This window comes from Mus caroli, unplaced genomic scaffold, assembly GCF_978045245.1.
Source record: "Mus caroli unplaced genomic scaffold, Mus_caroli_1 scaffold_7, whole genome shotgun sequence".
NCBI lineage: Eukaryota > Metazoa > Chordata > Mammalia > Rodentia > Muridae > Mus > Mus caroli.
The window spans coordinates 108,354,214-108,378,593 of NW_028227262.1; the positions used below are offsets into that span (position 1 = coordinate 108,354,214).

The window sequence follows — 24,380 nt, forward strand, 5'->3', positions numbered from 1 at the left end:
TGGGACAACCATAGCAGAATTCAGCAAGTGTTTCTTGGCATCAGCAATAGTGTTGGGGTTTGGTATCTGCAGATGGAATGGATCCCTAGGGGAGGTGGTCTCTAGATGGCTTTTCCTTCAGTCTCTGTTCCATTTTTTTTCTTTTGTCCCTACATTTCCTTTAGATAGAAACAATTCTGGGTTAAAAGTTTTGAGATGGTTAGGCGACCAAATCCCTAGAGGCCGTGCCTATCTACTAGAGGTTGTCTCTACAGGTTCTATCTCCCCTTTGTAGGGTATTTTGACTAATGTTATTCTTAATTTCAGTGGCTAATGGGTCCTTGGAGCTTCTCGATTCCCTGGCTTCTGGGACTTTCTAGTGGCTCTCTCCATTTCCCAAGCCCCCATGGCTACATATTTCTATTCAATTTCCCAACCCTCTGTATTTCTCTCCTGCCCCTTCTCCTACCTGATCCTGCCCCCCTTTCACTTTTCTTTCCCCTTCTTCTCTCTCTCTCTCTTCCAGGTCCCTGCCTCCTTCTACCTCCTGTGATTATTTTGCTCCCCCTTCTAAGTAAGATTGACGCATCCACACTTTGGTCTTCATTTTTAAGCTTCATATGGTTTGTGGGTTGTATAGTGGGCATTCTGAACTTTGGGGCTAATATCCATTTATCAGTGAGTACATACCATGTGTGTTCTTTTGTGTCTGAGTTACCTCACTCAGGTTGTTACTTTCTAATTCCATCCATTTGCCTGTGAATTTCATGAAGTCATTGTTTTTACTAGCTGAGTTGTACTCCACTGTATAAGTATACCACATTTTCTGTATCCATTCTTCCGTTGATGGACATCTGAGTTGTTTCCAGCTCCTGGCTATTATAAATAAGGCTGCTACAAACATAGTGGAGCATGAGTCCTTGTTATATGTTGGAGCATCTTTTAGGAATATGCTCAGTAGTATTATAGCTGGGTCTTCATGTGAGACCTCAAATATGCTCCTGTGCAATAATGCTTCTGTGTGCTTCCTTTCTGTGGGGACAGCGTTTTCCCACAGTAAAGGCAGGGCTCAGAAGTAAGAGTCACCTCCTCCCTTGGTGACAACCATTTTTGTGCATTGAGGATGTGACTTTCAGGATTGTGGTCTAACTGATGGTAGAGAGAAGAGGATCTACACATTTAGAGTATGAGAGAAAAACTTAAGTCTTATTTTAAGAAAACCCATAGCTCTTAAAGGCTTGCACTTAGCCCTCCAGGAGCCAAGCAAATAATAGGTTAAATATCAGAATCCAGGCCAATGTACATATTCTAGTTGCATCACAGACTCATCATCTGTCTTGATGACAATATCTAACAATTGCCCCAGTGAAATTGTGAACATAGGTATTATGGGCAAAATACAGAGGATGTAGGAAGGACAGTAATGTATATGCGTAAGAGCTAGCAAATATAGAGTCTGGCCTACCAAGTGCAGTCATACCCATGCCTCTGACTTACCTATTTTAAGAAGACAAAGGCTACATAACAGAGCATACTAATTGTGGGTAAGCTCATGATGGGGTCGGGCATTTATGCTAACTTTGCTCAGGTTGCAATAAGAATACTCAACAGAAAACTCACCAGGCTGTTAGAAGATCACCAAACCCATCAGGATGCCAAGAGGAGTATTCTTGGAGGCAAGTATGTGTCTAATATTATATGAGGAAATCCTCACTTAGAGAGAAGATCTGATAGAAGGGCATCATCGATGAAGAGAGAGGAATTAGCATAGTGTACACCGTGGGGCTGGGGAGGAAGAAATTTCTGTATGAGAATTCAGGCAGTCAGAGCAGCTCAAGGAAAGCAGAAATATAATCAGAAAAAGGGATGTAGACTTATGAGTTCACAAAATAATTCACACAAGATTGTTCAATAAAGTACTGTAAGGTTTTCAGCTCAGGGGAGACTTACAGGCAGGAACAGCTGCCAAGCTGGCAGTCTGGGTGACTAGATGGATGGTGGTCAGAGGAATCCAGGTGAGAGGTTGTACCACAATAGCAAGGATAGAGAAAAGTAAAAGTTACGATGAATGTAATACTTAGAAGTGTGTAAAACGTGGCTATGGATTTGGTGTGGAAGGTCATCAGACAGTAGAGAAGAGTGACACTGTGAGCTTGCACAGCAGTGGATAACAGTTTGATCTCATAAGCAACTCAGAATGTGACATTCCTACTCACATTCAGAAAAAACTGACAAAAATATCAATAATAAAACTAGCAATATGAGAAGCTTCCAATTTATTAGGAGCAGCAGCTCCATTGTATCTGAAGATTAAAGCCCCACAGGAAGAAAGGAACACAGTGGTACAATGGCACTCTAGACCTAATGTGAGGAACTATCTCTGTCTGAGTTTTGGAAGGCTCTGTGGTATAGAAACTTAAGAACTGGAGCAGAGAAGGGAAGTGCATTGCTGACAACCTTTGAGACTGGGGAGTGATAGAGGGCTTCATGGTTGTTGGCATTGGGAAAAAGTGTTCATTTCTCTGAGCTGGAGTAGGGCCTCCCGAGGGCAGAGACTTCTTGCTACTTTTGGGTGTCCTTTTTTATGTAAACAGCAGCTGGGTGTGCAGTGCTGCATTCACTCATGGCACAAAGGTGCAAATATGCCTGGTCGATGCTGGAAGATTTTCTAGAGATGATATACCTATCAGAGAATTTTCCCTCGTTGATAATATCAACATTAATTGAGTAATAAACCAGCTTTAGACACAGACATGAGTCTTACCTATGGCAAAACAGAGTCATGACTCATATTCTGAGAGCAAGTTATTTTCAACTTCTTCCCAGTATTTATGATGAGGTGTCTTGTGCTTTGAGTGACTTGGGCTTCTGTGGAGACTATGATTGAAGAAGATAGAGGTAGAGACAGCCAGTTGAGTGAAAAGAGGTATGGATGAAGCCTTCTAGGATGAGATCTGAGCTTTGGTCTACAAGCTGTAGCCACAGGTCACTCATGTGTTGCAGAACTCACCTGTTCATAGAAGATAAAGGACCACACATCTTGAGAGACTGGTGACCGTGGCAATAGCAGAATAAAACCCCTGCCTCAGCTAGATAGCCTCAAGCCTGCAAATAGTATATATGATGCTTCTCCCTCTTTTAAGTACTTGGGTGCCAGAAACATTTGAGATAGGAAAGCTGCTCCCTTTTCTGCAGCAATTTGGTGAGTTCACAGGCATTGAAACAGCTCTTGCGATTCATGTCATTTCCTCAGTTTCTTTAAGGCCATGTGTCTGTACGCATGTGCCATGTTTTTGTATTAGCACACTCTTGTAAAATTTTCAAATATTTGTGTATTTTAGATCCTCACGAAAACGTGTGACTATCACCTAGAAATGTGAGAACAGAAAGCTTACTCTGCTATCAAAACAGTGTTTTATTTTTAGAAGCTATTTTTATGCTGCAGAAAAGATTCCAAGTATCTTCCTTAGCCTACTCACTGACGTGTTTCCTTAGTCACTGTCTTTTAAAACATGCAAAGGTGTAAAAGCTCAGTCAGTTCACACCACAGATTATTCTGCCATCATGTATCCCATTCAAAATCTTAGAACACCTATCCCCTGCTCTTTAGCAGATGAGAGTTAGTTGTTCTTACCAAAGCCTGTTTGCCTAGTGTTTATTATATGTTTTTTGACTTTCTTTTTTCCCTCTCCTTTTCCAGAAGAGTCTAGTGGAATGCATAGCATGTTTGAGTTTTGCTCTTCCTCCTCCTCTTCTTCCTCTTCCTCTTCCTCTTCCTCTTCCTCTTCCTCCTCCTCCTCCTCCTCCTCCTCCTCTTCTTTCTCTTCCTCCTCCACTTCTTCTAATTAAACTATAGGAGTTTGAAAGATGGCTTGGTGGTGAAGAGCAGAGTTGATGATGTTCCTGAGTTACCCACAAGACAACTCACAATTGTGTGAAACTCTTGTACTAAGGAACCTGATGACATCTTCTATCTACCACTGCCACCAGGCAGCCATGTGGTGCACACACACACCCCACAGCGGGGGGAGAGAGAGAAAGAGAGAGAGAGAGAGAGAGAGAGAGAGAGAGAGAGAGAGAGAGAGAGAGAGAGAGAGAGAGAGAGAGAGAGAGGAGAGGAGAGAGCGATTTGGAATAATATTAAATTATATCTAATGGGTAAGATTATATATACAAAAAATGATGGCTTGAGAGGAGTATGATCAAGCACATATACTAGTATAAAATATACTTATGATGCTAATTTCTATGTACAATCAATATAAGTCAAATTCCTAGATCCAGGAAAGAAAGGTTGCATGTATTTATAGTATGAAATGTGCTCTTTTGATAATAGTGTGCCTTTAAGCTTCTTTTATGCTGTGGTGGAAACAAAGCATTTTGGGAATGAGAAGAAATGCAAGAGAATCCTCCATCCTTCCCAAGGCTTCTACCCACAGCCAGAGCTTCTCTGGGGTTTCTAGAATTTTACTGCATTATTTTCAACTCCAGGAAAGTTGTAGGCCTTCATTCCAGTTCTCATGGCTATGACTTTTGCTCCCATGCTCCTTCGTGGTAGAAAGAGCAGGCCCATCAGTTTTTATTCCGCATATTGAGAGAAAAATGGTTGTTGTCATATCATATCTAAGGAATAGTTTTTCTTTTCCTGTCTCCAATCTCTTTCTGGAAGAAAGCATGGAGAACAAGTTTGATTTAGCTTCCGACAGAAGTGTTTGTATTGCCTTAGAAAATCGTCCATGTAGGAACATCTGTTCCTAATGAAAGGAAAGTAGTTACTAACCTCAAAAGTATACTGAGGAACGTAATTTCATATTATCTAGAAAACTCTGTTTTACGGTGAGAAATCTGGCCCTGTACCATACACATCATATTAAGCCCTAATTTATCAGGCTTTTCAATGATTCCACTTCTGTAGAGAATATGGTTACACTTCCAATTTTACCACTTCTCCTTAAGGACTTTTCATATCAGGATGGAAAATAAAAGACAAAGTGAAACAACCAGAGAGTAGCCAGTTCTGCCTTCTCGTCCTGTTCTAGTTAAGTCAGACCCCCAGACACATCCCTTCCCCACCCTTTGCCTTCAACCCTGAAGCTTCACTTGTATCTTTCCTTTTCTGTATTAATCAAGGCACTGAGATGCTGCTGCTGTTGGCTTGAGTCCTGGTACCTTTGTGATAGGAGGAAGCTGTCTACTTCCTACTCTTTGTATGGCCTTCCCTCTGATCTCTTCTGCCCAAGCACAACATATTTAAAAGTTTGAGGGAACAGTTCCACTTTCAGTACAAGGAAGAATTTTACGCCTTTAACAATAAGACCTAAAAGAAAATAGGAATCTTTTTCTCCCTTTTGCACTCTAATGTTAGGAACACTGTCCTGTCTTTCCTGTTCTTCTTTCACTTTTCTTTTTTTTTTTTTTTGATTCTTAATATTTTTATTACATATTTTCCTCAATTACATTTTCAATGCTATCCCAAAAGTCCCCCATAGCGCCCCCCACTTCCCTACCCACCCATTCCCATTCTTTTGGCCCTGGCATTCCCCTATATTGTGGCATATAAAGTTTGCAAGTCCAATGGGCCTCTCTTTCCATTGATGGCTGACTAGGCCATCTTTCGATACATATGCAGCTAGAGACAAGAGCTCCGGGGTTCTGGTTAGTACATCATGTTGTTCCAACAATAGGGTTGCAGATCCCTTTAGCTCCTTGGGTACTTTCTCTAGCTTCTCCATTGGGAGCCCTGTGATACATCCAATAGCTGACTGTGAACATCCACTCCTGTGTTTGCTAGGCCCCAGCATCGTCTCACAAGAGACAGCTATATTTGGGTCCTTTCAGCAAAATCTTGCTAGTGTATGCAATGGTGTCAGCGTTTACAAGCTGATTATGGGACGGATCCCTGGATACAGCAGTCTCTAAATGGTCCATCCTTTCATCACAGCTACGAACTTTGTCTCTGTAACTCCTTCCCTGGGTGTTTTGTTCCCAATTCTAAGAAGGTGCACAGTGTCCACACTTTGGTCTGCATTCTTCTTGAGTTTCATGCGTTTATCAAATTGTATCTTATATCTTGGGTATCCTAAGTTTTGGGCTAATATCCACTTATAAATGAATACATATTGTGTGAGTTCTTTTGTGATTGTGTTACTTCACTCAATATGATGCCCTCCAGGTCCATCCATTTGGCTAGGAATTTCATAAATTCATTCTTTTTAATAGCTGAGTAGTACTCCTTTGTGTAAATGTACCATAATTTCTGTATCCATTCCTCTGTTGAGGGACATCTGGGTTCTTTCCAGCTTCTGGCTATTATAAATAGGGCTGCTATGAACATAGTGGAGCATGTGTCCTTTTTACCGGTTGGGACATCTTCTGTATATATGCCCAGGAGAGGTATTGCTGGATCCTCTGGTAGTACTATGTCCAATTTTCTGAGGAACCGCCAGACTGATTTCCAGAGTGGTTGTACAAGCTTGCAATCCCATCAACAATGGAGGAGTGTTCCTCTTTCTCCACATCCTCGCCAGCATCTGCTGTCACCTGAATTTTTGATCTTAGCCATTCTGACTGGTGTGAGGTGGAATCTCAGGGTTGTTTTGATTTGCATTTCCCTGATGATTAAGGATGTTGAACATTTTTTCAGGTGTTTCTCTGCCATTCAGTATTCCTCAGGTGAGAATTCTTTGTTCAGTTCTGAGCCCCAATTTTTAATGGGGTTATTTGACTTTCTGGAGTCCACCTTCTTGAGTTCTTTATATATATTGGATATTAGTCCCTTATCTGATTTAGGATAGGTGAAGATCCTTTCCCAATCTGTTGGTGGTTTTTTTGTCTTATTGATGGTGTCTTTAGCCTTGCAGAAGCTTTGTAGTTTCATGAGGTCCCACTTGTCAATTCTCGATCTTACAGCACAAGCCATTACTTTTCTTTTTTTTTTTTAATATTTTTATTACATATTTTCCTCAATTACGTTTCCAATGCTATCCCAAAAGTCCCCCATAGCGCCCCCCCACTTCCCTATCCACCCATTCCCATTCTTTTGGCCCTGGCATTCCCCTATATTGGGGCATATAAAGTTTGCAAGTCCAATGGGCCTCTCTTTCCATTGATGGCTGACTAGGCCATCTTTCGATACATATGCAGCTAGAGACAAGAGCTCCGGGGTTCTAGTTAGTACATCATGTTGTTCCAACAATAGGGTTGCAGATCCCTTTAGCTCCTTGGGTACTTACTCTAGCTTCTCCATTGGGAGCCCTGTGATACATCCAATAGCTGACTGTGAACATCCACTCCTGTGTTTGCTAGGCCCCAGCATCGTCTCACAAGAGACAGCTATATTTGGGTCCTTTCAGCAAAATCTTGCTAGTGTATGCAATGGTGTCAGCATTTAGAAGTTGATTATGGGATGGATCCCTGGGTACGGCAGTCTCTAAATGGTCCATCCTTTCATCACCGCTACGAACTTTGTCTCTGTAACTCCTTCCCTGGGTGTTTTGTTCCCAATTCTGAGAAGGTGCACAGTGTCCACACTTTGGTCTTCATTCTTCTTGAGTTTCATGCGTTTAGCAAATTGTATCTTAAATCTTGGGTATCCTAAGTTTTGGGCTAATATCCACTTTTCAGTGAATACATATTGTGTGAGTTCTTTTGTGATTGTGTTACTTCACTCAAGATGATGCCCTCCAGGTCCATCCATTTGGCTAGGAATTTCATAAATTCATTCTCTTTAATAGCTGAGTAGTACTCCATTGTGTAAATGTACCATAATTTCTGTATCCATTCCTCTGTTGAGGGACATCTGGGTTCTTTCCAGCTTCTGGCTATTATAAATAGGGCTGCTATGAACATAGTGGAACATGTGTCCTTTTTACCGGTTGGGACATCTTCTGGATATATGCCCAGGAGAGGTATTGCTGGGTCCTCCGGTAGTACTATGTCCAATTTTCTGAGGAACCGCCAGACTGATTTCCAGAGTGGTTGTACAAGCTTGCAATCCCACCAACAATGGAGGAGTGTTCCTCTTTCTCCAAATCCTCGCCAGCAACTGCTGTCACCTGAATTTTTGATCTTAGCCATTCTGACTGGTGTGAGGTGGAATCTCAGGGTTGTTTTGATTTGCATTTCCCTGATGATTAAGGATGTTGAACATTTTTTCAGGTGTTTCTCTGCCATTCAGTATTCCTCAGGCGAGAATTCTTTGTTCAGTTCTGAGCCCCATTTTTTAATGGGGTTATTTGACTTTCTGGAGTCCACCTTCTTGAGTTCTTTATATATATTGGATATTAGTCCCTTATCTGATTTAGGATAGGTGAAGATCCTTTCCCAATCTGTTGGTGGTTTTTTTGTCTTATTGATGGTGTCTTTAGCCTTGCAGAAGCTTTGTAGTTTCATGAGGTCCCACTTGTCAATTCTCGATCTTACAGCACAAGCCATTACTGTTCTATTCAGGAATTTTTCCCCTGTGCCCATATCTTCAAGGCTTTTCCCCACTTTCTCCTCTATAAGTTTCAGTGTCTCTGGTTTTATGTGAAGTTCCTTGATCCACTTAGACTTGACCTTAGTACAAGGAGATAGGAATGGATCGATTCGCATTCTTCTACATGTTAACAACCAGTTGTGCCAGCACCATTTGTTGAAAATGCTGTCTTTCTTCCACTGGATGTTTTTAGCTCCCTTGTCGAAGATCAAGTGACCATAGGTGTGTGGGTTCATTTCTGGGTCTTCAATTCTATTCCATTGGTCTATTTGCCTGTCACTATACCAGTACCATGCAGTTTTTATCACAATTGCTCTGTAGTAGAGCTTTAGGTCCGGCATGGTGATTCCACCAGAGGTTCTTTTATCCTTGAGAAGAGTTTTTGCTATCCTAGGTTTTTTGTTATTCCAGATGAATTTGCAGATTGCACTTTCTAATTCGTTGAAGAATTGAGTTGGAATTTTGATGGGGATTGCATTGAATCTGTAGATTGCTTTTGGCAAGATAGCCATTTTTACAATGTTGATCCTGCCAATCCATGAGCATGGGAGATCTTTCCATCTTCTGAGATCTTCTATAATTTCTTTCTTCAGAGACTTGAAGTTTTTATTATACAGATCTTTCACTTCCTTAGTTAGAGTCACGCCAAGATATTTTATATTATTTGTGACTATTGAGAAGGGTGTTGTTTCCCTAATTTCTTTCTCAGCCTGTTTATTCTTTCTGTAGAGAAAGGCCATTGATTTGTTTGAGTTAATTTTATATCCAGCTACTTCACCGAAGCTGTTTATCAGGCTTAGGAGTTCTCTGGTGGAATTTTTAGGGTCACTTATATATACTATCATATCATCTGCAAAAAGTGATATTTTGACTTCATCTTTTCCAATTTGTATCCCTTTGATCTCCTTTTGTTGTCGAATTGCTCTGGCTAGGACTTCAAGTACAATGTTGAATAGGTATGGAGAAAGTGGACAGCCTTGTCTAGTCCCTGATTTTAGAGGGATTGCTTCAAGCTTCTGACCATTTACTTTGATGTTGGCTACTGGTTTGCTGTAGATTGCTTTTATCATGTTTAGGTATGGGCCTTGAATTCCTGATCTTTCCAAGACTTTTATCATGAATGGGTGTTGGATCTTGTCAAATGCTTTTTCCGCATCTAACGAGATGACCATGTGGTTTTTGTCTTTGAGTTTGTTTATATACTGGATTACGTTGATGGATTTCCGTATATTGAACCATCCCTGCATCCCTGGGATGAAACCTACTTGGTCAGGATGGATGATTGTTTTGATGTGTTCTTGGATTCGGTTAGCAAGAACTTTATTGAGGATTTTTGCATCAATATTCATAAGGGATATTGGTCTGAAGTTTTCTATCTTTGTTGGGTCTTTTTGTGGTTTAGGTATCAGAGTAATTGTGGCTTCAAAGAATGAGTTGGGTAGAGTACCTTCTGTTTCTATTTTGTGGAATAGTTTGTGAAGAACTGGGATTAGATCTTCTTTAGAGGTCTGATAGAACTCTGCACTAAACCCATCTGGTCCTGGGCTTTTTTTAGTTGGGAGACTATTAATGACTGCTTCTATTTCTTTGGGGGATATAGGGCTGTTTAGATCATTAACCTGATCTTGATTCAACTTTGGTACCTGGTATCTGTCTAGGAACTTCTCCATTTCATCCAGGTTTTCCAGTTTTGTTGAGCATAGCCTTTGGTAGAAGGATCTGATGGTGTTTTGGATGTCTTCAGGATCTGTGGTTATTTCTCCTTTTTCATTTCTGATTTTGTTAATTAGGATGCTTTCCCTGTGCCCTCTAGTTAGTCTGGCTAAGGGTTTATCTATCTTGTTGATTTTCTCAAAGAACCAGCTCCTTGATTGGTTGATTCTTTGAATAGTTTTTCTTGTTTCCACTTGGTTGATTTCACCCCTGAGTTTGATTATTTCCTGCTGTCTACTCCTCTTGGGTGAATTTGCTTCCTTTTGTTCTAGTGCTTTTAGGTGTGTTGTCAAGCTGCTAATGTGTGCTCTTTCTAGTTTCCTTTTGGAGGCACTCAGAGCTATGAGTTTTCCTCTTAGAAATGCTTTCATTGCGTCCCATAAGTTTGGGTATGTTGTGGCTTCATTTTCATTGAACTCTAAAAAGTCCTTAATTTCTTTCTTTATTCCTTCCTTGACCAAGGTATCATTGAGAAGAGTGTTGTTCAGTTTCCACGTGAAGGTTGGCTTTCTATTATTTTTTTTGTTATTGAAGATCAGCCTTAGTCCATGGTGATCTGATAGGATGCATGGGACAATTTCAATATTTTTGTATCTGTTGAGGCCTGTTTTGTGACCAATTATGTGGTCAATTTTGGAGAAGGTACCATGAGGTGCTGAGAAGAAGGTATATCCTTTTGTTTTAGGATAGAATGTTCTGTAGATATCTGCCAGATCCATTTGATTCATAATTTCTCTTAGTTTCTCTGTGTCCCTGTTTAGTTTCTGTTTCCATGATCTGTCCAATGGTGAAAGTGGTGTGTTGAAGTCTCCCACTATTATTGTATGAGGTGCAATGTGTGCTTTGAGATTTACTAAAGTTTCTTTAATGAATGTGGCTGCCTTTGTATTTGGAGCATAGATATTCAGGATTGATAGTTCCTCTTGGAGGATTTTACCTTTGATGAGTATGAAGTTTCCCTCCCTGTCTTTTTTAATGACTTTGGGTTGGAAGTCAATCTTATCAGATATTACAATGGCTACTCCAGCTTGTTTCTTCATGCCATTTGCTTGGAAAATTGTTTTCCAGCCTTTCATTCTGAGGTAGTGTCTATCCTTTTCTCTGAGATGAGTTTCCTGTAAGCAGCAAAATGTTGGGTCTTGTTTGTGTAGCCAGTTTGTTAGTCTATGTCTTTTTATCGGGGAGTTGAGTCCATTGATATTAAGAGATATTAAGGAAAAGTAATTGTTGTTTCCTGTTATTTTTGTTGTTAAAGTTGGCATTTTGTTCTTGTGGCTGTCTTCTTTTAGGTTTGTTGAGGGATTACCTTCTTGTTGTTTCTAGGGCGTGGTTCCTGTCCTTGTATTGGTTTTTTTCTGTTATTATCCTTTGAAGGGCTGGATTCGTGGAGAGATAATGTGTGAATTTGGTTTTGTCGTGGAATACTTTGGTTTCTCCATCTATGTTAATTGAGAGTTTGGCTGGGTATAGTAGCCTGGGCTGGAATTTGTGTTCTTTTAGTGTCTGTATAACATCCGTCTAGGATCTTCTGGCTTTCATAGTCTCTGGTGAAAAATCTGGTGTAATTCTGATAGGCTTGCCTTTATATGTTACTTGGCCTTTTTCTCTTACTGCTTTTAGTATTCTATCTTTATTTAGAGCATTTGTTGTTCTGATTATTATGTGTCGGGAGGTATTTCTTTTCTGGTCCAGTCTATTTGGAGTTCTGTAGGCTTCTTGTATGTTCATGGGCATCTCTTTCTTTAGATTTGGGAAGTTTTCTTCTATAATTTTGTTGAAGATGTTTGCTGGTCCTTTGAGTTGAAAATCTTCATTCTCATCCACTCCTATTATCCGTAGGTTTGGTCTTCTCATTGTGTCCTGTATTTCTTGGATGTTTTGAGTTAGGATCTTTTTGCATTTTACATTTTCCTTGATTGTTGTGCCGATGTTCTCTATGGAATCTTCTGCACCTGAGATTCTCTCTTCCATCTCTTGTATTCTGTTTCTGATGCTGGTATCTATGGTTCCAGATTTCTTTCCTAGGGTTTCTATCTCCAGTGTTGTCTCATTTTGGGTTTTCTTTATTGTGTCTACTTCCCTTTTTAGGTCTAGTATGGTTTTGTTCATTTCCATCATCTGTTTGGATGTGTTTTCCTGTTTTTCTGTAAGGACTTCTACCTGTTTGATTATGTTATCCTGTTTTTCTTTAAGGATTTGTAACTCTTTAGCAGTGTTCTCCTGCAATTCTTTTTTTTTTTTTTTTTTTTTTTGGTTTTCCGAGACAGGGTTTCTCTGTATAGCCCTGGCTGTCCTGGAACTCACTTTGTAGACCAGGCTGGCCTCGAAATTCTTTAAGGGATTTTTGTGCTTCCTCTTTAGTGTCTTCTGCCTGTTTAGCAGTGTTCTCCTGTATTTCTTTAAGTGTGTTATTAAAGTCCTTCTTGAATTCCTCTACCATCATCAGGAGATATGCTTTTAGATCCGTGTCTAGCTTTTCCGGTGTGTTGGGGTGCCCTGGACTGGGCGAAGTGGGGGTGCTGGGTTCTGATGATGGTGAGTGGTCTTGGTTTCTGTTAGTAAGATTATTACGTTTACCTTTCGCCATCTGGTAATCTCTGGGGTTAGTTGTTATCGTTGTCACTGTTTAAAGATTGGAGCAGAAGCTGTGTTCCACTCACCAGCAGTCTCTAAATCCTGTGGGGGGGGGGGGGTCGTGGGTAGCTGGTGGGTGTCAGGCAACCCTGCGCTCCAGCTACCCTGGCGCTGATCCGGCAGGATGAGGCCTGTGGCCCTACTCAGGCCAGTTTCTGCTTCCCTAACTAATGCAGTCTCAGGTCCCGCGTGCAATTGGATTGGAGCAGAAGCTGTGCTCCACTCACCAGAAGTCTTAAGATCCTGTGGTGGGTGTTGTGGGTAGCTGGCGAGTGTCAGCCGACCCTGCGCCCCAGCTTCCCCGGTGCTTTTCTGAAAGGAAGAGCCTTCTTTCACTTTTCAATTTTGCCATATGTATCTGTTAACTTTTTCCTCCTTCAAGGCATAACACTAGGCCTTGTTTCTTGTCTACCCACACTGGGTAAAAATATCTTCACAAAACTCTAAGCTTGTATCTTATCCTCAGTGGAGGGGCTATTTATTAAACAGCTGTACAAGAACATGTGTTTTGTACTTCAGCTACATGACTATCTTTACTTTGTATGATGTTGAGCCCAGGTATGGACTAACAAAATTATCATCATAATTGTAGTCCAAACTCACTTTACCCTTAAGCTATTTCAGTTCTGAAAGGTATACTTTACCTTATTTTGCTTGTTCTCTACCACCAGACCCTGAGAATACAGATTAAATCTGTGTGTTTTCAAAATACGCTTGCATATATATTGAATTTTGTCACATTCTCACATTATTATTTGCAATGTGATGTATTTATTACAGAATCTATTACTGCCCTCTAGTGGAGTATCATAGTGAACATCACTCGAACCAAGTTAAAGCCTAAATTGTGTAATCTGTAAATATACTTAGACAGGCAAGGGGACTTAAGTTTGCAGAAGTCACTGAAACTGTTGATAAGCAGATCTTGGTATAGGGAGAGCATCCTTGACATCCAGGTGGTCCAAATCTGATCACACAGGTCCTTAAAAGCATAGAACCTTCCTTAGCTATACAGAAGAGGGTCAGATGGATGGGGTGTGGATTTTTCCCTTAATCTTTCAGAAAGGAATGTAGCATTCCTACTACCCAATTTCAGTCAGGTAGGAATAGGATGGGATTGTGTCATTTTAAGACCCAAGCTGTATATTAATTTGTAGTATGTCAACAAAAGTTGGTATGATCAGGAAGTCAAGATAACTGGGAGTAGGATATGATTAGGATGGGGAGACGACAGAGAAGGAGGATAATTGAGGACCAGGAAGGTCCTCGTATGTGGGTGGCTTCTCTGAGTTAGGCACTGAGATGAGCACTGTGAACTTGGACTTGTAAATTTTGTACAGAAAAGATTGACTACATTGATAAGCTAGCACAGAGAAATCTAAGAGCCTTCTTAAGGTTGGAAGATTAAAATGTCTGGAGTGATAATTCTTTTTCTTTGTTGTGGTGGTGAGGTAGTCTGAACATAGGGCCTCATGCACTCTGGGTAAATGCTTTGCCACTGACTTACACTCCAAGACCTCACTGGTTTTGTGAGAAATATTACACTCACCCAGGGCATCATTTTCAAAGGTGTCAACTTCAGAGAAATAATGAATAAACTTTATGCTTTGTCCTGGATCTGTTGACCTGGATATCCAATTTGATTTGATACTCTGAAAACATCCCAGTACAGAATGCTTACAGCTTCTCTGAGCTAGGTTCTCAGTGCCTATGTTTTGTTGAAGTCTAATTTGAAGTCTACGAGGCCTGTGTTAGAACGGTGTGGAAACCAACTGGAAAGCCCACTAGGAACCCTATATGAAGGCAACAATCCACGGGTTGAAACTCTGGGACCCTGAATTGAACATTCCTAACTCTGGAGGCTACACAAACCAGAGTCCTCAACTCTGACCTCTCATCTAGTTCTTCTCTTAACAGAACTTCATCTAGGTATGTATTTCTTAGGCCAATTCAGTTCTGAAAAAAAAAAAACTTTTATTCCACATTTCCTGTCATATTTGTGCATCTTTTCTGACATATCCTTTGTTTGCCAAGCCATGTACTTTTTAAGATGAGCACAGCTACTACTATAGTGAGAAAGACAAATTTTTATGTGTTTAAACTTGAATCCCATTCTTGGGGCAACTTACTTATTCAATGTGTGGTCAAGTTTTTGTAACTGGGTGTTGTTTGTTTACTAGCATCGCCATAACAAAGTACTGCATACTGCTCTAAATGGCAGATGTTAATTTTCCTCCCATTTCTGATGGCAAGTTGAAGGTGTCACAGTGTCCCCAGAGGCTTATCTTCTTGATTTGTAGATGGACATCCTTTCCCTTAAGGTCTTTCCTCCCAGTATCTGCAGCCTGATCATTTTGCATACTGGGTATCACCCATGTGACTTCATTTTCCTTAATTACAGTTTTGAAGATACTATCTCCAAGTAAGTAGTTCTGTGAAGCATTGGTTTTAGACTTCATCAAGTAAGTACAGCAGACAGGTACGTCTCATCCTGCAACAATGGAAATACAAAGAATACCGACTTCAAGGGCATGTTAAGGCAATGATGATGAAATGAGTGAATGAGTAAAGAGGTCCAAGCTTTGTTGATCATATATTCTCATAGAGTCATCTCACCGCTGCTTTGCCAACAATATTTTTGAAATGTTATTTCAGTGAGGATCCAGTGTTAAATTATTCACATATTGCTTTCTTTGAAATTTCTCCTCAGTTCTGAGATGCATATGTCAGCTACTTCATTTTATAGATGCGAAACTGGAGACTGAGAGGGGGCAACCGCATTCCTGAAGTTATGAAGTGGCCAGCTTTGCATGTTTATGGATGCTGCATTCAACCACAGGTTTTGAATATTTCAGTATCCCTACTTAAACACTTAGGTTGGGTGAGCAATAACTCTCTGATTTTTAAAGCAATCTGGCCTTTCTATTTCTCCCTATAGGAAATGTTTCCACATTGACTCTAGTTCAACACCTAAAACATACCTAATACACCTCCTTTAATGCCTTGTTCCTTGTCCCATTTCATTCCCATGTGTTCAGTGGTATCTTCGTCTGGTTCTCTATAAGTTATGGACAATGAGAATGGGTCTCCCCAGCAGGGATGGCTCTTCGGACAGCCTAAGTGTGATCCCAGATTCAGCTTTGAAATGAGTGCCTGCTGCCTTTCAATTTTCTAGTTTTCTTTTCTTTTGCTTTAAAAAAAAAACAGCAGGAGTTTTATTTCATTTTGTTTTGACAACCTAATATGTATTGTAAAAGGTTGACACCTTAAGTCCAAATAAATACAAGTTTCTATTTACTGTAACTTTATCATTATTGTATACAATGTGTAATTGTTCATCTTCTACTTTAACCATCTATTTTCCTAAATGTTTGCTACAGAAACATCATGTAGGATTCTTGAGAGATTTTATGCTACTTTCTCATACAAGGTGAATTTCTGTTCGTGTGAGTGGGGCAGTGAGTCAGTTTTCTTTTGAAACTCATAGTTACAAGAACAAATCACATTCTAATCATCTGACACTCAGAAGATTACTTCTGTCCTCTGTAAAAATATTCTTGCCTTGCTGGGTAGCAGCTACATAGCAAAGACCAACACATTCTCTGCTAGCTACGGCCAACAAAAATGGAAGAAAGAAGTCTTCTTATGAGAACAGCCCCTCTCTGAGGTAAAAATGACTAGAAAGACACTTGATGAAATGTAAATTTGATCTGTTATGAAATATTTTCAGGAATGGAACAAGCTATAGCAATAAACAAATTAAATTTGCTCTTAGAAGTGACATTATCTGATGAAAACCCTAGTTTATTTCTTTGCCTTTCCTTGGACTATTTCCTAGCATAGCCTTGCCTTCTTTTGCTTGCTTGGAAATGGGGTTGTGAAATGCTTTTCTATGGCTGGTGTAATAAATCACTGTAAAATTAACATCATAAAACACCAATCACAAAGCTACCATGTAGAATACTACAGATTAGAAATTAAGTATAATTCTTGTTGGATTCATATCAAGAGGCAGGAAGGATTATCTTTTGATTTGAGTATCCATGGGATAATCTGTCCCCTTACCTTTAGAGACCACTGCCTTTCTCGGGTTGCTCTTATTTATCTTCAAAGAGAGCAACATCACACTAACCATAGTCACTGTTACAGACATGAATGTTTAGGCTGAGTTCAGCTATACAATCCAAACAATAATCTCATTGTATTGAGTTAGCTGAGCACTTAATTACACCTCCACACTTCATTCTCTTTTTCTATGTAAAGTGATGTATTCATAGTTACTGAGTAATAGGAGGTAAATATTTTTGGAGTCATTATTTTAGCTAACAGTGGATGATAAGACTGAGAATTGGTTAAATCTATGAAGTCATTTTGCAACCTTCTATTCATATATCTTAAAGGTTTTTTTTTTAATATAAAATTTCACTAATGCTTGGAAAATACACTTCCAGAAAATCCATTTCATCACAAATAAAGCTTTATATCTGCATTATTCATAAAAAATTAAAACTGAAATGGATCGAATGTGCATTTAACAAGTGGATGGAAAAGCAAGCCCACAGGATGCAACCATTTTCCACACTAAGAATGTAAGAAGTTATTGATATGCTTTAGAACACGGATGGGCTGGCCAATAAGGATCTTTCTGTTTTCAACTCTCCTCCTCACAGGAATGGAGTTATCGGTGTATATAGCTGCATATAGCTTTTTATATAGGTTTCATAAATCTGAGTTCTCATGATGTCGCACAAATGGGTGCTGTGAAGAAATCTTCCCAGCCAGCATATCACATTGGAAACAAAAGACCAGATATTTAAAGCCAAAAATCCCATAAGGAGGTATCTTACAAGGATGTTGAGAGAGGACATCAATTTAGGTCCTTCATTGTTCAAGGTACAAAGTCACAGAAATAGAAGCTGAAGCCATAGTAATAGAGATTAGGGTTGGAAAGAGGCAGGAGTGTGGAGGGCTGTGTATGAAACAATGTGCTTAACATGAGGATCCATGAACTAGGCTGTAGGGAAAATAAAAGGAATCATGTCCTGTTTCTTATAACAGACATGAAAGTCAAGTATGTGAGGGCCTCAACTGAACTGGCAGTTACAGGCAAGGAGGCTCAGCCCTGCCTATGATGTGGAACCATTTTCTACTTTGCCAAATGACCCAGGGGTCATCCTTGGTCTGCATCGTGACTCAGACCATATGATGCATGGGGAGTCTTGTAAGATTTCCTGTGGCTTCTCCAATTTAAGATGTGCATTCTAGAGGTGAGTATGTTTTGTGTGCAGTTTGTAGGTGCTCATGTAGCACGCTGTCTTCACTGCTGGCACACAACACCTGGACCTGTTCAAGGGTCTCTCAGTTCACACTGAAGGGGTTCTTTTCTTTTTCTGGGAATATTACACTCAAAGGAAAGCTCTAATTTCTCTGTATTATTAATGCCATATGAACAATGGCTCAGCCATAGTTCCATGCCTGGGTCTTGCTGATACCAATACATTTTGTCACAGGGCATAGTTTGAGAACTTTACACAATATTTTTCTTTCCAGTCCCCGTAATGGCGTACTTTGGAGTTTTGAAGATAATAGCATCCAACAGGCCTGCAGGCTAAGAAAACTTTTGGCAGCAAAGTCCACGGTGGGATTTGAGGACACAATGATAAGGAAAAAAAAAAACCACACACACACAAAGGAAAATTTTCCTTCCTGAGTTTGAAAATTCTGCATCTTACCTGCTCCCAGATTATTAAAGGCCAGACAATGCATGAACTTGGCAGTCATGGACTAGGCTGGGCTAAAGCAGGAGTTTTAGGTCATGGGGCAGAGATTGGGTTCTTCTAGAAGTTAGTGTATTATGGCATAACCCTGTGAACTGCCCAGTTTCATAATGATCCTATTCAATACAGATTCATCTATATTGCTTTTCACATCAAAGGAAAAGTACTTTCGTTTAATTTCCTCATCCAAAGTAGGTTTGACACTCTGGTTATTTATTCCAATTCTTTCCCAGTCTTAGGAAACCTTCAACTGCAACTATAGTGCAAGGTTTGGAGATGAATACACTTCAGAGCTTTCAAACTCTGTAATAACGGAATGTGATCTAATTATGAAGGGTGGAAAGGAAACAATGTTGTGTGAGCTCTGAAGAATAAACAGGAATGGACCCTGACAATCTGAAAGGGAGGATTCTTCAATAGGAAGAGCCAGGAGTTGCTACATCAAACCAGCAATGGGGCAGCTGTGAGCAGTAAATCAACCATCTATTTGTATAACAAATATATTAATAATATGGAGCAACAACTGGCAATCACTGATTTCCCAGAAAGCATAGAGTGACTGAGTGGTCATCAGTCAACCATCTCGACCCTGTCGTCACTGAATTGTTAGAATTTTATTGACTTAGACTTCCCCTACAATGATTTTAGGTTCATCTTTCTCTTAGAAGTAGCTTCAAGCACTGAGAGATCAGAACATTCTAATTTGTACTTCTGCCTGGCACACAATTTAGTAACACTGATAAATTAATACATGATTCATATTTAGATACAGACATAAACATTTTCTTGTGTATCTTCTGGTTCAAAATGAAGAGTCCCTTAAAGAAAAGAGCTGCTGTTTCTCCATGTCATTCTTTCATATTTGCTTTTTCCTAGATCTCAATTATATATCATCATCAGATCTAATTGTGAGAAATATATGTGCATATACACACATTTTTGGTCCAGTGAAACAGTCTATTTTTAAACGTCTCTGAACCAATCTTCTTAGAAGCAAACATGTTTTATTTTTAAAAGGACTTGGATGTGAGGGGTGTAGAGAATTTAAATAGACATTAACCAGAAGTCAGAAAATATGTTCTTCAAAGAATCTTGAAGAACTACTTGAAGACTCATTCGAGCCTACTTTTGTCCCTTCCCCACTTCCTCCTTCCTCCCTGCATGCTATCTTCCAGGAATTATACACAGTACCAGGCACGTAAAGCTCTCAAGATACCACTCCTATCTATAGAGTCTTATAATGACTCTAGATGGAAAGAATCATAAAAACCCATCACTGCGCCTAGCAATCGTTTCACAGGAGACAAGAGTTGCTTTGCTTTTCTGTAAATGCCAGAAAAGCTTTTGTGGATAGGTCTTCCCTGGCTGAAGAATGGGATAATGTATAAGAGGTAAAGAAATAGATTCAGGAGAGAGCTTTTAAAAGGTACAGCTGTCCCAATTCAACAAGATCTATTTGAGGAAATACAACATGTTCAACTAGGCTTAAATTCAAAGTGCTAGAGTGAATTTAGAACACTTGGACAGATTTTTTTTTTTTTTTTGTGCACAGAAATGTTTATGAAAGGCTTTGTGTACTGCATAAATTTAGAAAGTTAAACATGGACACCCTATGTACATGATGTTAAATAGATGGGTTATAAGCTGGGAGACCAGGAATGAGAGCTTTGTATTATTTTTCTAGGAAGAGGACAGTGAAAGCGTATACTAGATCAGAAATAGAGAGGGAAAATTGGATCTGATGAACATGTTTGCTCTACGAATCATGACAATAACTATCTTCTTGGTGAATTGTCTAAGCTAGCAAAGGCTCTTTCTCATTCCTTCCCAGTTCCTTGTCAGGTCTTAGCATAGTCATGTCCAATGATGTGTTTACATGAAAAGCAGGCATGAGTCCTGTAGCCTTTACATTAGGATTATGCCAAATGAAGTCCAGCTCCAAACTTCCTTGAAGAGTCATAAAAGTCCTATGTTGAAATTATCCCCAAGCCCAGATCCTTTCCTGTCCAAACACATCCCCCCACGCACCCATGCTGACTGTCAGGGCATTTCCAGCAACTATATATCTTCCTGTGAGAATTTAACTCATGACATTGTGGGGACAGGAAACAAATAGATTTAGAAACTGATGTAATTGAGAAGGGGACTTCACAATCGTTACAATCACTAAGATGGAAATACAGTGTGCCCAAAATCGGGGCAGGTTGAGGAGGCAATAAATTCAGGAATAAATTCCTTGAGTTTGAGTTGCCTGTGAGGAAGCCAGCTTGCACTGTTCACTCACAGCTAATTTTGTCAATAAGAAACATAGAAGATGCAGTGACTACGGGTGGCAAACTTGAAGGGAAAATGTAACAGGCAAAAAATAATTAAATGACGTGTGAAATTACATAGTAGCTTCTATGAAAGACTTTTAGTTACATATGGAATTACTGTTGAAGTTTACCTAGTAAGAAAGAACAAAGCTCATGAAAAAATACTTTAAAGAGATCAATTAAATGATACAGAGCACTCAAAAGAGACTGAAAATTGAGAGTGGCATTCTTTTAAGAATAAGAATGAGAATGAAAACATGTAGAAGACAAATCCTGTTGGCTCCTCCCTTTCTGAACAGCCATAAAACCAGTGGATTCTTGGCTGTGATTGAGGCTAATTGGGAAAGATGACAAAGCACGTGTGGAAGCTTTTAACATGATTCTGAGGCTCTAGTAGGTCTTGATTAAATTCTGTTGTTCCTGTTACTCACTAGTTTCTAGATGAGTGCCTGCTACAGAAGAATCATGGGATTGATCCAGTGACAATACTGAAAGCGGCATCTCTACTCTCTTATCTACCCCCTAGTTGGCAGATGTATTTTGATATTTTTAATTTTGATTATCTAGATAATAACAAGATTGATCTGCTCTAAATTGTTCTTGGCACAGCTCAGAATGCATAACCCTAGATGAATAATTATTTTTTGTAGATCAAACTCTCTACTATTTTAAACTTCTGAGCTAAATATAATAATAAAACAAACTTAAAACTTAAAATCAAGACAGCATGTTCTCATATACAGATAAGTGGGTATAAAGATAAAGGGTGAGGTTGAGCTCAGGGAAACTGGGACTGTTTCTGACATAAACCATAGGAACTGTTAGTCAGGAGAGAGTGCAGTGGGAGACTGTGCAAAAATAGATGGAAGCCAAACAAAAACCTGTTAAAAATAAACACACTGTATTTGAACTGATAAGAAATATTCTTGAAAAATCATGAATTTACTCAAGCCAGAGAAGTAGATCAGTGCCTTACTTTGTCACCATTGGAGAAGCTTCTTCTTAAAGCAGATGGGAAGAAATGCATAGACCATATCCAGATATCATGCACAGAAGGAGAGACCTTGAAATAGTCAGACTTCAATAGGATGCCTTCACCCAATCCTTCTTCTCGGGGATCAGTGAACCTCATGGAAAAGAAGGCAGATACACTGTAAGAGCCAGTGCTGGAGAAAGGACACAAAGAAAACAAAGCTGTCTAAATGAACATAACTCATGCACATATGAAGTCACAGAGACTGAGGCAGCATGTCTTAGATCAGAAGAGTTCTGAATCACATCCTTTTTTAAATATATTATGACTTCCAGTTAAGTGTTTTTATAGAGTTCCAAGTGGGCAAATGAGTTGATCTCTGTTTCATGTGCTTTTTCTTGGGTTCTTTTCCTTCTCTTTGTAAGTTTTTTTTTCAATTCCTTTGTTCATTTTTTAAATCTTATTTGAAAAAAAATCATTAAATGCTGGTAAATATTTGAGCTCATTATCCTGAAAGACTGTGGTTAGAACATCTTAGCTTTTCCTGGAAGTGCACTTTGGACCTTATCCTCAGACAGAAAGAAAGCATTGGGATTTCTGAATCACAGTATTATCTACAGACCTTGACCCAAAGTCACACTTAGATGTGACTCATTCAAATAGGACATCCAACAACCTAAGTATCCCACACCTCACAATAAAGAAGGCTTCTAAACTGAGAAAATTCCTCACTCATCTGCCTATCTTTCTGTGTAGTGAGCAGGTGGCCTAGAGTAGGCACAGGTATAAAGGACTGATTAGGAGTGGCATTCCTTAAAGACAGCAAAAATAATTATCTTGCCCCTTCCTAGAGACATTGTACACTCAAGAGAGCTCTCCTTTGTTAATGTCATTGATATAAAGGAAATGGCAGATCAGCTGTAACCTTTGTCCTGAGTCTAGCTGATACCCATACATTTAGACATAATTCTCCTTATGGGAGCATCCCATAATAAGACTCTTCTAACTATACGATGTTGTTCTATAAGATCTGATTAATATCTGAATTTATAGACCCTTTTCAAGAAACAAGACAGTAGTGCAGAGAGAGCTGAGGAAGATCTTTATTATACAGTCTCTAGGGAGAAGTTTATTCCCAGCAGGAAAAATTCAAAGATTTCTCCCTTTATTTTCTACCTTATTGTTTTCAAAAGCCAACAACAACAACAACAAACACACACACACACACACACACACACACACACACACACATACACACACACACACACACACACACACACACACACCAGAATAACATGGAGCTCATGCCAAGGAGAGGCAGTATGAAGCTGTTTCCAGGTCTAAATATTTGGGGAGTTAAGACAAGAAAATAGGAAAAAGGAAGTTTTCAAGCTCAAAGTAGATCCCTCCTCTTTACTGAAGCTGAGAGATGGTTGCAGACACAATCCTATAGCAGGAACCTTTGTACCTCTGTATGACTCAGCAGGAAGTAGACATTTTGGCTTGTATACTATAAATACTCTTGGTAAGCAGAGGCTATCCACTTCATTCTTTTCTCTTTGCTTTTTATTGACAGTTACCAGGGTTTATTTTCTTTATCTTCCATGGGCTGTTTCATTTACTCAAGAGAACACCATCTTCTTGAACACACAACACAAGAAGTCTTCACCGTAAGAGAAAATGGACTCTTTTCTCTCGGCAGCAATCAAATTCCAGGAACTTCTCAGCTAAGAATGGGCCTTCATGACTACATCCCCTCTTCCATGTTGACTTTTGTATGGCTTTTCCTTATTCATACTGTCATATTGCTGTGAGTTCTCTTGTGCTTCTGGCCTCCTGTGTCTGGAAAATATTGCATCCTTGAATCTATCTCCCACTTCTGGATCTTACAACCTTTCTGACCCATTTCCTAAAAGGATCCCTGAACTTTGAGAAAAGGGATACAAAATTCTCAAATAAAAGGCAAAAGATTTATACAATCTGAAGAGGCCCAAAGTGGGATCCAGATCAGGGGGGTTCCCAAGACGTGACACTATTACTGAAGGTATGTAGCACTTACAAAAAGGAATCTATCCTGACTGCCCTTTGAAAGAGCCAACAAGCAGCTGAAAGAGTCAGATGCAGACATTTGCACCTAACCAATGGACAGAAGCAACTGACCCCTGTTGAATTATGGAAGGCTGAAAGAAGCTGAGGAGAAGGTCAATCCTATAGGAGGACCAGCATTCTCAATTCATCTGGAACCCTGAGATCTCTCAACACTGGATCACCAAACAGACAGCATACACCAGCTGATATGAGGCCCCTAACACACATATAGTAGAGGACTTCTGGGTCTGTGTTCATTCACAGATGATGCACCTAACCCTCAAGAGACTGGAGGCCCCAGGGAATTTAGAGGTCAGGTGGGAAGGAGGCATTCATGTGGAGACAAGGGTGTGGGGAGGAGGTATGGGATGTGGAACAATCGGAAGGTGGATGGGGGTGGAGATAAAATATGGAGTGTAAAAAAA

General features: G+C 39.7%; 1 gene segment (V, D, J or C); it reads right to left on the reverse strand.

Moving 5' to 3' along the window:
- LOC147004003 (T-cell receptor beta-1 chain C region-like) overlaps window positions 1–24,380 on the reverse strand; it is a 500,214-nt gene that overhangs the window by 277,133 nt on the left and 198,701 nt on the right.